The sequence below is a fragment of the Biomphalaria glabrata genome, chromosome 1 (genome assembly GCF_947242115.1).
Source record: "Biomphalaria glabrata chromosome 1, xgBioGlab47.1, whole genome shotgun sequence".
Taxonomy (NCBI): Eukaryota; Metazoa; Mollusca; class Gastropoda; family Planorbidae; genus Biomphalaria; species Biomphalaria glabrata.
The window spans coordinates 71,293,790-71,307,386 of NC_074711.1; the positions used below are offsets into that span (position 1 = coordinate 71,293,790).

The 13,597-nt window shown below is 37.5% G+C and overlaps 1 protein-coding gene across 4 annotated transcripts in view; it reads left to right on the forward strand.

Annotated features, from left to right (window-relative positions):
• LOC106069013 (uncharacterized) overlaps positions 1-13,597 on the forward strand; it is a 124,837-nt gene that overhangs the window by 71,359 nt on the left and 39,881 nt on the right. For 2 of the 4 annotated variants that reach the window (XR_008775007.1, XM_056012301.1), the window contains exon 1: positions 11,550-11,789. The exons of 1 other annotated variant lie outside the window; for it this stretch is intronic. The gene's annotated coding sequence lies outside the window, so the exon portion shown is untranslated. Of the gene's footprint in view, positions 1-11,549; positions 11,790-13,597 lie in introns of those variants that run through there. One more of the 4 variants, XM_056012305.1, reaches the window with a different exon arrangement.

Sequence of the window (13,597 nt, forward strand, 5' to 3'; positions counted from 1 at the left end):
CATTGCAGTCTGCCGATAGGAACCAATCACGCTGATGTGGCATCAAGGAGACATAAATCTTGTGCTGGAGGAGGAAAGAAAGAGTAGCTCTATACAACATAACATTCTATTTTTATCTGATCATCCAAGGTAGATAACTCTCGGCTAAGAGGAGATAAGTACAACTGTAACAAGCAAAATAAAAAAAAAATCTTTTTAAAGAGTTTCAAAGCTTATTTAAGTGGACAAACTGCAAAACACACATATATCTCAATTTTCCATGAATTAGCTCCTTTTTCTACAAAAAATATTAATTCATTAGCACAAATTGACTAACTAATTTTTTTATTGATTCATGAATTGTCCTCAGCCATGGGACTTAACATACATACTACTATACAGAACAAATTTGTGTCTAGGAATGGGAATTATGAAAAACAACGTGCACAAAGCTTAGAATAACTTTACATATACAGACACGTATCTTAACTTGTAGGATTTATATCCCTTGTTCGACACCAAACAGAATAATTAATTTCCAATAATTAATTAGCTTATTGGTTATTTTTTTTTTAATTGATTTATATTTTGTAAGGTACAACAAATAATTGTGTAAGGTTTCAACTTGACCCCAGAATGGGTGTGGGAGAAATAACATGTACAAAAATTATACCAGACGGACAGAGTGAGTTGATATAAGCTTTGTAAAAATAAAGTATATGCGTGTTTAGTTAAAGTAACCTATTACTTATTTCAAATACAGAATAGCATTAAGAAGCTTGGACCGAGTGCCGATAGCCTGTGTGACTGCGTCTATTCTCTCGTCAATCCCCGAACCCCAATAGGCAATAAATTTATCATTTTGCTTCTAGCGTGCTAAGGGACTAGACAAACTCATTGAACTAGATGACCAAAATAAATTCTGTCTACCTCCCGGACTATTCTAACGAGACTGGGAAAGCCAAGACAAATTTGTAGCAAATCGAAACTATTGGTCTCAGTCCAACACTAGCCAATGTAGTTACGGATAATGGCCAGTTTCGTAGTATTGACCAAATGAGGTCTGATGTTCAAATAAATCTTCGGACATTTGACTTAGTAGCCCCTGATCTTCTAGGCACTCAGGCCAGTCTCAGGGACAGTTTGGTTCAAAGTGAATTCTTAAGACTTTGAGTGACACTATCAAAAGAAAAAAGATGTAAAAAAAAAAGTGTTTCTACAATTAAATGTCAGTGTAGACATAGGGAGGTACACGTCTCCCATCAAGTCATTGCACATTGTCAGGAGATGTTCTTAACAGAGTCATCTTCGTTTTTTGTTTACACCATGACTGTTTAGATTCTGCGTACATTCTTAAGCCAACAAAGGGCAATAAGTTAGACAAAGAAGAGAAAACGATATGGACGAATGTGGGAGCGGTATAAGGAAACCTAAATTAAAAGTATAAGAAAAGGAAAAGTGGGAGACATTTTTGAATGAATACATTAAATAAGCAATGTCAAGGACGCTAAATAGCAAGATCACTGTTACCAATTATCTCAAGAATAGAAGTTAATTTATGTTAGGGTTGTGTCATTGTTTTAGAACAGTGTCTGCCAAACTGTGTTCCGGGAAACCCTAGTGATCCGCGAGGTCGGAATAGGTGTTCCACGAACTACTGGAATATTTAACAAGTAGGTGACCACGTGAATTAATCTTATTTAAAACATAAGCAAAGTGTTCCGCTAAATACTCAGAATATGCGAAGTGTTCCGATAAGGAAAATGTTTGGGAAACACTGGTCTAGAACAAGCCTCTTAATTCTTCCTCTAAAGTCTTTTTATTTTGAGCTACTAGCGAAAGAGCTTGGAACTTTGATTCTGCTGTGCTAAAATGTGCTAAAAATAATTCCATACCTACTAAACTATACAGCTTATCAATACGTTCAATATTATCTTTGAGAGATTTCAACTTACAACGTAAAATTATAATCAGCAAGCTTTGGTGTATCTGGTGTTCAGGAGGTGTTCATAGGCAATGCATTATTTTGTTGATAGGCAATGCATTATTTTGTTGATAGGCAATGCATTATTTTGTTGATAGGCAATGCATTATTTTGTTGATAGGCAATGCATTATTTTGTTGATAGGCAATGCATTATTTTGTTGATAGGCAATGCATTATTTTGTTGATAGGCAATGCATTATTTTGTTGATAGGCAATGCATTATTTTGTTGACAGGCAATGCATTATTTTGTTGATAGGCAATGCATTATTTTGTTGATAGGCAATGCATTATTTTGTTGATAGGCAATGCATTATTTTGTTGATAGGCAATGCATTATTTTGTTGATAGGCAATGCATTATTTTGTTGATAGGCAATGCATTATTTTGTTGATAGGCAATGCATTATTTTGTTGATAGGCAATGCATTATTTTGTTGATAGGCAATGCATTATTTTGTTGATAGGCAATGCATTATTTTGTTGATAGGCAATGCATTATTTTGTTGATAGGCAATGCATTATTTTGTTGATAGGCAATGCATTATTGTAAATGTATTTCATCATTTTTGTGCCCTTTTTGTTCGCGATGCAGAATCACATTTTTAAGCTCTTTTGTTTGTATCTCATTTTTTTTTAGTCGGTTAGGTTAAAGTTCAAATTAAGCGTCCGTGACATTGATCATTTTATCAAGAACATTAACAAAACCAGAGACATAAAAAAGCTAGCTATTGATACTGATAGTTACCTTCCATAGATGAAAACCCACAATTGATCTGGGTTTATTTTCTGTATTCTATTTAGGTTTATATTTACATCAATACGCACTATTAACTTTGAGTATAGCTTACTTACAATGTTTGAGAAGATCGCAAAGATCTGAAAGGGGATCTTTCAATTTGACTTTTCTTTACCTTTCCCTTTCACTTTTACTTATAACATGTTCGAGCATTCGTCTGTGGGGTGTGTGGCTTACTTAAGGGGATCGAGTTCGAATCTCGAGCAGAGTTGTGTTTGCAGAGCGCCTTAAGGCAGCTGAAAACCTTACTCCATCCTCCACACTGGTCACAAAAGAAATTGGACATTGGACCAAAGCTTTCTGAGCGTGCTACAAGCATAAACGTGTCGTACAGCCAACCAGTAAGCGGTTCGGTTCCATAACCATAGTCTGGCAGTATTTTATTAGCTTTAGAGGTGTTGTGTACTAAACAGCGTTATCAGCTCTCCACAGTGGACACGTGACAGTCAATTAGCAGTGATCGACCTCACTGTTCTGAATGTCTTTCTTATCGCTCAGTGTGTCCTGGCATTCCAACAACATCTCTGGTATTGATCCCCATAAACAACATGGAACTGACAAGTCAGCTGTCCTAATAGCCAATGGACACGACCACACTCTTCTGAAAAACACTACAACTTAAGAATCCATTTTTTACCCTCCTTTATTTCATTTAAAAGTCATTATGAAACAAGCCAAATATAAAAAAAAATAATTAAAAAGGGCTTATCTAAGGAGAAGAATTCCATATTTACCGCTATATCTTTCAATAAAAAAAATAAAGTTCCCCTTTCAGACCTTGTGGTCTATAGGGCAGATGATGTAAAGATCATCTGTTTCTGTGGTCTACGGTTAACTAGGATGCCATGTGGCCAGCACAACGACCAACCGCTTTTACTTTTCCCAAACTAATGTCAGGTACCCATTAGAGCTGGGTGGACTCAGAGGCGCCAGAAGATCCCGAAATTAAAAATCCCAGTCTTCACTAGGATTCGAACCCCGGTCTCCGGTTCGAAAGCCAAGCGAATTACCGCTCAGCCACCGCGCCTCATATCTTTCAATACTATAAGATTAATTTTTATTTTCATACAAAAATGAGTCAATTACCAATATTTATGTGCTATATCTATTGATTGTATTTTTTAAAATTGATCTGATGTTAGCCATATTACAACCGAGCACTTCAACAACTTTTAAAAATGTCAATAAAAGCTGTAAGTCATTATTCCAAAATAATAAAATACACATACTAAAATAAAACAACAACACCGGAATCAGCAGAAGTACAATATCCTTTTTCAAAAGTAGCAGTTTGACCAAGATCTAGATCTTACTAAAGCATGAACATTGCCCCTTCCCCCTCCATGTCATAATTGATTTTGAACTCATTTAGAGAGTTGTGACGCGCTTACATCCCCTTGCAAGTGATTGACCAAAAGAGGAAATGCCTCGTGATGTCTGTCTCTCTTCTTCACACAGCCACACTGAACACAGCCACCCCTGAACACAGCCACCCCTGAACACATCCACCCTGAACACATCAAAGGTCTAAATGGGGATTAGGGTTCTGCGGGAGACGTGGACAGTAAGGTCCAGCAACTCTCTATTTACAATGATCTGCTGCTTTGGTTACATCCGGATCCGGTCTAAAGGAATGAGCTTAAGAAAATATTTTTCTTCACTATCATTGAATATCAATATGAAAATATTAAAAAGAAAGAAAATATTTATTTGTTAGAGAAAATAAAAAAATCATTTGCCAGTTTTGTCAATAGTTAGATCATGTCGTGCGTATTGAGCGCTTTGTTGTCCCTAACTTCTTTGTATTCTCCCAAACTACTTTACTGTACACATGTAAGCTTTGACATGATGATAGATTATTGATGAGAGAAAAAAAAAGGCTTGATGATCTTGGAAAGTATTAAGAGCAGAGGAGAGATCGGTGGACTTAGAGTGTTTTGAATTTATGTCAAGCCTTCAACTGGATTTGGGTTCAAACTCTTCAGTTCAACAGCCCATCACTTTATTGCCGACCACCAATATTAACGAAATGTTAGCCAAAACAAAACATAGCCAAAACTTGATGGGTTTTACAGAAGTTTAGCCAAATCCTGATGTGTTTTACAGAAGTTTAGCCAAATCCTGATGTGTTTTACAGAAGTTTAGCCAAAACGTCAATTGTACAGTATGTTAAACAAAACCTGATTAGATTTTTAAAATACGAATTCCTTTCTGAAATTAAACCAATAAATAATTAAAAAGTAGTACACAAAATAAACAAACATTTTATAAATATTTTTTTAAATACATGATCTCTTTGGAAACTATCGAAATAAACATAAACAGTGAAAACGTGAAATTAAAAATTCACCAGAAAAGCTTTTGTTTCTCTTTAGACATTTTAGATGTCAGGTTACAGCCTCTAGTTCTGTTGGTTAAGCGGGGATGGGGGCGTATAGATTCTTTCATAGACAAATTGTTAACACTAAGCTGGCTCTATGATCTTTTGAAGCTATTGTGCAATCAAATATTGTACACAGAAATAGGAGACATCGTCAACAGACTAGCAGACACACCTGTGTACACACAGAGTATTGATTAGAATTTCAACATTTTAAAAAAAAGTATCAAATTTGACATTTCCTCGTCAACGTAGATCTTTTGCTTTTTTTTTTTTATCTCTGACTGACAAACTGACTGACTGACTCATCGTGCACTGTACTTGTATATTTTGATACGTCACCTTCTGTTCAGATAACATTGACTCGTACAATGATATCCAAACTTGAAAGACATAATTTGCTTCTAAACATTCTAATGGGTCATAAGTCTTACAATACGACACATAGGGAAAACAAATTCCTCTGTGAACATTTTTTGTCTAAAAGCATCTTACGTCCTTGTGAAGTTATTGTGAACACTGTGAGACTCGCTGTATATTCTGTGGGCAAATTGAGAGATTTTTTACTTTGTGATTGATGGTGAAAGCAGTGAATGTGATTTGTTTCATGAGTTTGTAATTTAATGTTTAAGTTTCACACCAGAGTTTCACACTTTGATGTATATTTCTTTTGCTTCAATAGTGCATTATGGCGCAAATGCTTTCGTGAACGCAATGAAGCAAACGAAGGGAATGACGTCAGAAAGAAAGCTAACTTGCCGGTCTCTAATGCTTTTAGGTGGTTTGTAATTATATCAAGAGTTATCGACTTCAATTCTGATCACTCTTTTTTTTTTTTTTTTGACATGTTTTGGATGTTCCTTCAGGTTTGAAAATAATTACTTCCTAGCTCAAACCCCTAGCAAGAAGACTGTGGATGGCAACGGGTAGGTTCGAACCCGGGACCATGGGGACCTCAGGCAGCCATCCATTACTTCATTTCGATGTTTTTGTTTTATTCGGAGAATCTCCTCCACTTTAGACTTGAAAACTGTCTCTCTCACAAAACGTTCTGTCGTAAACCTTGTCAACTAGCATTTGATAGAATATCTCAGGGTATACTCAAATAAATTCAATTGCAGTCTCCCTATGGCATGGCTGTTGACCATTTAGTCATTGGATAGTTATAGTAGTGCAAGCACAATTGCTCCTTGACGTCCTATTTTTTCCTTTATTCAATTCCTTCCGATTCATTTTTTTTTCAATTTTTTTAAAAATAACTTCCCATTTGTGGAAGAGGAAGAAAAATAAAACTGGACATAAAAATTATTAGAAATTTTTTTCCCACAGATCAATTTCTGAGAACTAAAAATAACCCCACACCTTGAAGAGTTTCTTTCCGGTGTGTTCCACGCTAGTTTGTTTTCGTTGCCATGTTTTTTTTTTGTTTTTTTAAATTTTTTTTTTATTTCTAAATTTCTAAAGGCCAATGTCAACCATAATTTCTAATACGACACTTACTGTAATATAAAGCGCGCACACGCACGCGCACACACGCACACGCAAACACGCACAAGCGTGCACACACACACACACAAACAAAAGCACACTCATCTTTCTGTGCACTCGCTTTTTTGGTCTGGCTTTGTAATGTAGTTTTTATTATGCCACATATTTCTCTAGGAATCATGTTGTCAAAATGAAATGCTTTTTGTTGTTCTCTAAACCATATACTTAACACAACATCTGTAAGACTTAAATCTCATTGACAACATCAGCCTCGTCTCCATACTATAACAAAGCTTTCAGGCCAAACTGACCAGACTCTCGGAAGTAGCCAAGAAGATTGGGCTATCTATTCATCAAAAAGAAAAGCGACTACGTTCTTTGAGGATCACTAACAAAGAGCTCTCCAGTAATACACGGAGAGCCTCGACACGGACCATTTCATCTGGGAAGTAGAGGCAGCAAAGAACTGATGATGGTATAAGAAAACGCACTAACAAATCTAGGTTTACCTAATTATTTACCTTTATCACTCTTCAAGTAATCTGGCGTTCCAAGATCCGAATCGTTAACACTAAGGTTCAGGCGATCCTTCTGTAAGGTTTTGAGACATGGACAGTTACAAAAACATATACAAAAACAACAACTCCAGAGCTTCGCTAACAGTTGCTTACACCTGATGTTGGAAATTACGTGGTCCGAACAGATACCCACTGTCAACTTGTGGGAGAGAACCAAGCAAGTATCCACTGTCAACTTGTGGGAGAGAACCAAGCAAGTATCCACTGTCAACTTGTGGGAGAGAACCAAGCAAGTATCCACTGTCAACTTGTGGGAGAGAACCAAGCAAGTATCCACTGTCAACTTGTGGGAGAGAACCAAGCAAGTATCCACTGTCAACTTGTGGGAGAGAACCAAGCAAGTATCCACTGTCAACTTGTGGGAGAGAACCAAGCAAGTATCCACTGTCAACTTGTGGGAGAGAACCAAGCAAGTATCCACTGTCAACTTGTGGGAGAGAACCAAGCAAGTAACCACTGTCAACTTGTGGGAGAGAACCAACCAAGTATCCACTGTCAACTTGTGGGAGAGAACCAAGCAAGTATCCACTGTCAACTTGAGGGAGAGAACCAAGCAAGTATCCACTGTCAACTTGTGGAAGAGAACCAAGCAAGTAACCACTGTCAACTTGTGGGAGAGAACCAACCAAGTATCCACTGTCAACTTGTGGGAGAGAACCAAGCAAGTATCCACTGTCAACTTGTGGGAGAGAACCAAGCAAGTATCCACTGTCAACTTGTGGAAGAGAACCAAGCAAGTAACCACTGTCAACTTGTGGGAGAGAACCAAGCAAGTATCCACTGTCAACTTGTGGGAGAGAACCAAGCAAGTATCCACTGTCAACTTGTGGGAGAGAACCAAGCAAGTATCCACTGTCAACTTGTGGGAGAGAACCAAGCAAGTATCCACTGTCAACTTGTGGGAGAGAACCAAGCAAGTAACCACTGTCAACTTGTGGGAGAGAACCAACCAAGTATCCACTGTCAACTTGTGGGAGAGAACCAAGCAAGTATCCACTGTCAACTTGTGGGAGAGAACCAAGCAAGTATCCACTGTCAACTTGTGGGAGAGAACCAAGCAAGTATCCACTGTCAACTTGTGGGAAAGAACCACAGCCCAAGATATTAAAACGTGAAATTGTAGCTGGATAGGACTAACCCTAAGAAAACCAATATATCAATGTAAGGACTTGATTGGACTCCACAAGGAAAGAAGAAAGTGTTCAGGCCCAAACAAACTTGGAATGGGGTCAGCGAAGCTGTGTATACTGGAATGCCATCCGAGCAGATGAAGAATGCTGCTCAAAAGTCAGTACCTAGGGAAGGTGTGGTTGCGGCCCTGTGCTCTCCTGGGGACTCACATGAAAAAGTAAGTTAATAAGTAAGTATCATCTAAGAGATAAACCTTGCACACTGATTAACTGCAACAACAGACCCAGAAGTAAATTATGAAATGTATTACTGAAATTAATTCTTTTAATGAGTAATGGGAATACTTTTACTCTATTAAGGTATTTTAAAACGTTGTACAGGTCTCTTCTAGTACAAGGCGGATGAAAGGGAAGAAAAGGAAAGAAAAGTTGCCAGGCTAAGTGGACGGACATTTGGTGTCAACTCTTTGAGCACAGAGACCATCAAAGGCACAGATGGCGTGACACTACCAAGGATAGTTTGGGGAAGAAAACTAAAACCGAGATTAAAAAAAAAGGGTTGGTCAGATAAAGACAACATTTTGATCAGTTCTGACACGTGTTCGAGTTACGTTGGAGAAAATATTCATCTTTAATTTCCTTTTCTTTTTTTGGAAGTGACATCCATTTAGATTGCATGCCTTCAACGACCCACTTCGGACATTGTTGAAGGTCGTCAAGAAATGTCACTCTAGATTTACTGCCAACGCGTGAACAAGTAACTTTCCTTAACGGGAGATTTTTAGCACTTGACTGAATATGAGCAAGAGATGATCTTACCCTAAATGTGAACGCTAGTTTGCTGGTCACGTGTCTATAAACGCTTCCATTGTCAGCCTCATTGACATTTGCATCACAGATTTCATACAAAGTCTAAATCCAACAGCGAAATAGTCAAATTAAGACAACAGAACACTCATCTAAAGACAACAGAACACTCGTTTAAATACAACAGAACACTCGTTTAAATACAACAGAACACTCATCTAAAGACAACAGAACACTCGTCTAAAGACAACAGAACACTCGTCTAAAGACAACAGAACACTCGTCTAAAGACAACAGAACACTCGTCTAAATACAACAGAACACTCATCTAAAGACAACAGAACACTCGTCTAAAGACAACAGAACACTCGTCTAAAGACAACAGAACACTCGTTTAAATACAACAGAACATTCATCTAAAGACAACAGAACACTCGTCTAAAGACAACAGAACACTAATCTAAAGACAACAGAACACTCGTCTAAAGACAACAGAACACTCGTCTAAATACAACAGAACACTCGTTTAGATACCACAGAACACTCGTCTAAAGACAACAGAACACTCATCTAAAGACAACAGAACACTCGTCTAATACAACAGAACACTCGTTTAGATACCACAGAACACTCGTCTAAAGACAACAGAACACTAATCTAAAGACAACAGAACACTCGTCTAAAGACAACAGAACACTCGTCTAAATACAACAGAACACTCGTTTAGATACCACAGAACACTCGTCTAAAGACAACAGAACACTCATCTAAATACAACAGAACACTCATCTAAAGACAACAGAACACTCGTCTAAAGACAACAGAACACTCGTCTAAAGACAATAGAACACTTGTTTAGATACCACAGAACACTCGTCTAAAGACAACAGAACACTCATCTAAATACAACAGAACACTCATCTAAATACAACAGAACACTCATCTAAATACAACAGAACACTGGTCTAAAGACAACAGAACACTCATCTAAATACCACAGAACACTCGTCTAAAGACAATAGAACACTCGTTTAGATACCACAGAACACTCGTCTAAAGACAACAGAACACTCGTCTAAAGACACCATAACACTCGTCTAAAGACAACAGAACACTCGTCTAAAGACACCAGAACACTCGTCTAAAGACACCAGAACACTCGTCTAAAGACAACAGAACACTCGTCTAAAGACAACAGAACACTCGTCCAAAGACAACAGAACACTCGTCTAAAGACAACAGAACACTCATCTAAAGACAACAGAACACTCGTCTAAAGACAACAGAACACTGGTCTAAAGACAACAGAACACTCATCTAAATACAACAGAACACTCGTCTAAAGACAATAGAACACTCGTTTAGATACCACAGAACACTCGTCTAAATACAACAGAACACTCGTTTAGATACCACAGAACACTCGTTTAGATACCACAGAACACTCGTCTAAAGACAACAGAACACTCGTCTAAAGACAACAGAACACTCATCTAAAGACAACAGAACACTGGTCTAAAGACAACAGAAAACTCGTCTAAAGACAACAGAACACTCATCTAAAGACAACAGAACACTCATCTAAAGACAACAGAACACTGGTCTAAAGACAACAGAACACTCGTCTAAAGACAATAGAACACTCGTTTAGATACCACAGAACACTCGTCTAAAGATACCAGAACACTCGTCTAAAGAGACCGGAACACTCGTCTAAAGATACCAGAACATTCTTTTAAATACAACAAAACATTCGGAATACTGATGTTAAAATACACAAGTGCAAAACGCTTTATAACCCTAACCCCAACAGAACACTCATCTAAAGACAACAGAACACTGGTCTAAAGACAACAGAACACTCGTCTAAAGACAATAGAACACTCGTTTAGATACCACAGAACACTCGTCTAAAGATACCAGAACACTCGTCTAAAGATACCAGAACATTCTTTTAAATACAACAAAACATTCGGAATACTGATGTTAAAATACACAAGTGCAAAACGCTTTATAGAAACTTCAAGGTGGTATATTTACCTCAGAAAGAGCAAGATGTCAGTGTAGCCCCGCCTGTCCACCCTTAAATCCGGCCCTGAATTTTAGTGCCGAATTTCTTTTTAGTTAATCCATTTCTTTTTTTCATACCACTACTTCTTAGATAAATCTTCTGTACTTGTGTTTGTATACATGTGTATGAGTGTGTTTGTGCGCGAGTGCTCACCTGTCAGACTGATTAAAAAAAAGGAATGAAAGTGGTCGAGTTGGTCAGGCCGCCTACAAATGTATTGATCTCCTTAAAGCAGCTCCCCCCCCCCGAATCACAAAACACACGCACACACATGCATGATAAAAGCCGCTCCCTCTCCCCAGTGATTGCCCCACTCACCCGAGACCCCCGCTGATTCGGTTGTGAGCAAAAGGTCAGGTGACTGTCTCCCGCACGTGCTGCTCAGGCTACTAGCCAGTGGTGTCAGGAAGGGCTTCCACAGCTTTATATAAAAAGTAGCGGTCTCAGTCTGTCGTCTGCTGGATAAAATACCATCGTTAGTTACTCTGTGCCATGGAAGTCTCTCCTGTCACAGGAGCGGCTGTCATCTAGATGTATTCATCTGTTTACAAAGTGAGACGCATTCTTAGTACAGGTTCGAAACATAAAGTTATATGTTATTTAAAAACTAGAACAAACTAAAGTATTTTAAAAATAAAAATTAGTTGCTAGCTTGGAAAAATATAAAGTAATAAAAACTTTTTTTGTACAGTGTACTAATTAACGACTTCTTCGTTTCGATGCATATATATCTCCATTAGTTGATGTCAATATTAAATCTATCCTATATCTCTTCAATAAATAGTTAATGTATTCTATATCTCCATTAGTTGATACAAATATTAAATGTAAAATATTTCTCCATTAGTTATTAGGTCAGAAAAGTTTTACTTATTCTAAAAAAATTACTATCATGCAGTTTATTTTAAATTACATTTCTATCGTGTTAATTAAGCCGATCATAGTAATCTTCCATTTCTTCTATGTCCGTATTGCTTTCGGTTTTACTTTTTTTTTATTTATGTAGGCCTACTTTTAATTCTTAAATCTAGATCTAGATCTAACTGTATGCATAATTGGTGAATTTTATACTATTGTTAAATAATATATAGTCTGATAATACCCAGGACTTCATACATTTTGATAAAATTTTGAAATGGAGACACATGAATAAAATACTATTCACACTATGGGACAACATGAGCTAGCAGTAACCTCAAGAATTTAAACTAGACTAAATCAGATACCGACTGTAAACAAATATTGGCTGGTTGTTTCTAAGCTTGTGCTAAATATAGAAACTAATAGGAAACAAAAAGCTTTTTTTACATTCATTTTCACGGTCGTTGTGCCAGACACGTTATCCCCATGTTAACGGTTGTCTAAAACAACAGATGATCATTATATCATCTTTGTTAATAGACCAGTGAAACATAAACTACCGTGTGTCATATCCGGCCCCTTCTAAATTCCTTCCCACTTTGCATGGTGGAAACCAAAAACAATCTTACTTTCACTAAACCTCGACGATTTCTTGCGTATGTCTTTCAATGATTTCTTCCCAGGCCAACAATAGGTTGAGTACCACTCACATGGACCATTGAGCCTCAATGAACAGTTTATTATTGCCTTCACTTTTCATTATAATTATGTAATTCATACTAGACACTGGCCGTTGGTTTCTTCCCAGACTTTGATTATTATGGCAAATATTTATTGTTTAAACATTGTGCTATTTCTACGTATGCTTTGTATATAGAATGCGGCTTTTGTGGAAATAATGAATTTAAAATACAATAGTTTAATAGAAAGCGTGCGTTTTTTTCGCGAAGAGCTTCATTCAGACTGCAAATATATCAAAACCGTGTTTTAGCGCGCACCTTCGAGGTAAAGGAACATGTGTATGAAATTTCATGCGAATCCGTTTAACAGTCTTATACATAGATATAGCTCCTCCTTCGTGGTCGAAGATGAGCACATTTGTCATTTCCTATGGACTCGAAGATGGCTGTAAAGTCCAATGTTCGTTTTAAAAAGCCGGCCGCATACGTGGCATGGGTAGATTTGGTCAGTTGCAGATAGGCCTGCTTCTTCTCTCAGCTTTTTGTTGGTTTGGCGCTCTTTCACCCTGGCTTTTCTTCTTGCTTCAAATCTTGAGACTCCGAGACTCACAGTTTCACGCCATGAGGAGCGATCGAGAGCTAGTGCTTCCCAGCCGTGAATGTCGATATCGCATTCCTTGTAGGAGCTCTTGAGAGTGTCTTTGTAGCGCTTGTATTGACCTCCTTGGGAGCGCTTTCCTGCACAAAACTCTCCGTACAGAAGTCACTAGGGAACGCAGAATGTAGAGTTTACTAAAATAGTTGAAGATAAAAATTAGATTAGATAAATTTACTTAACAAA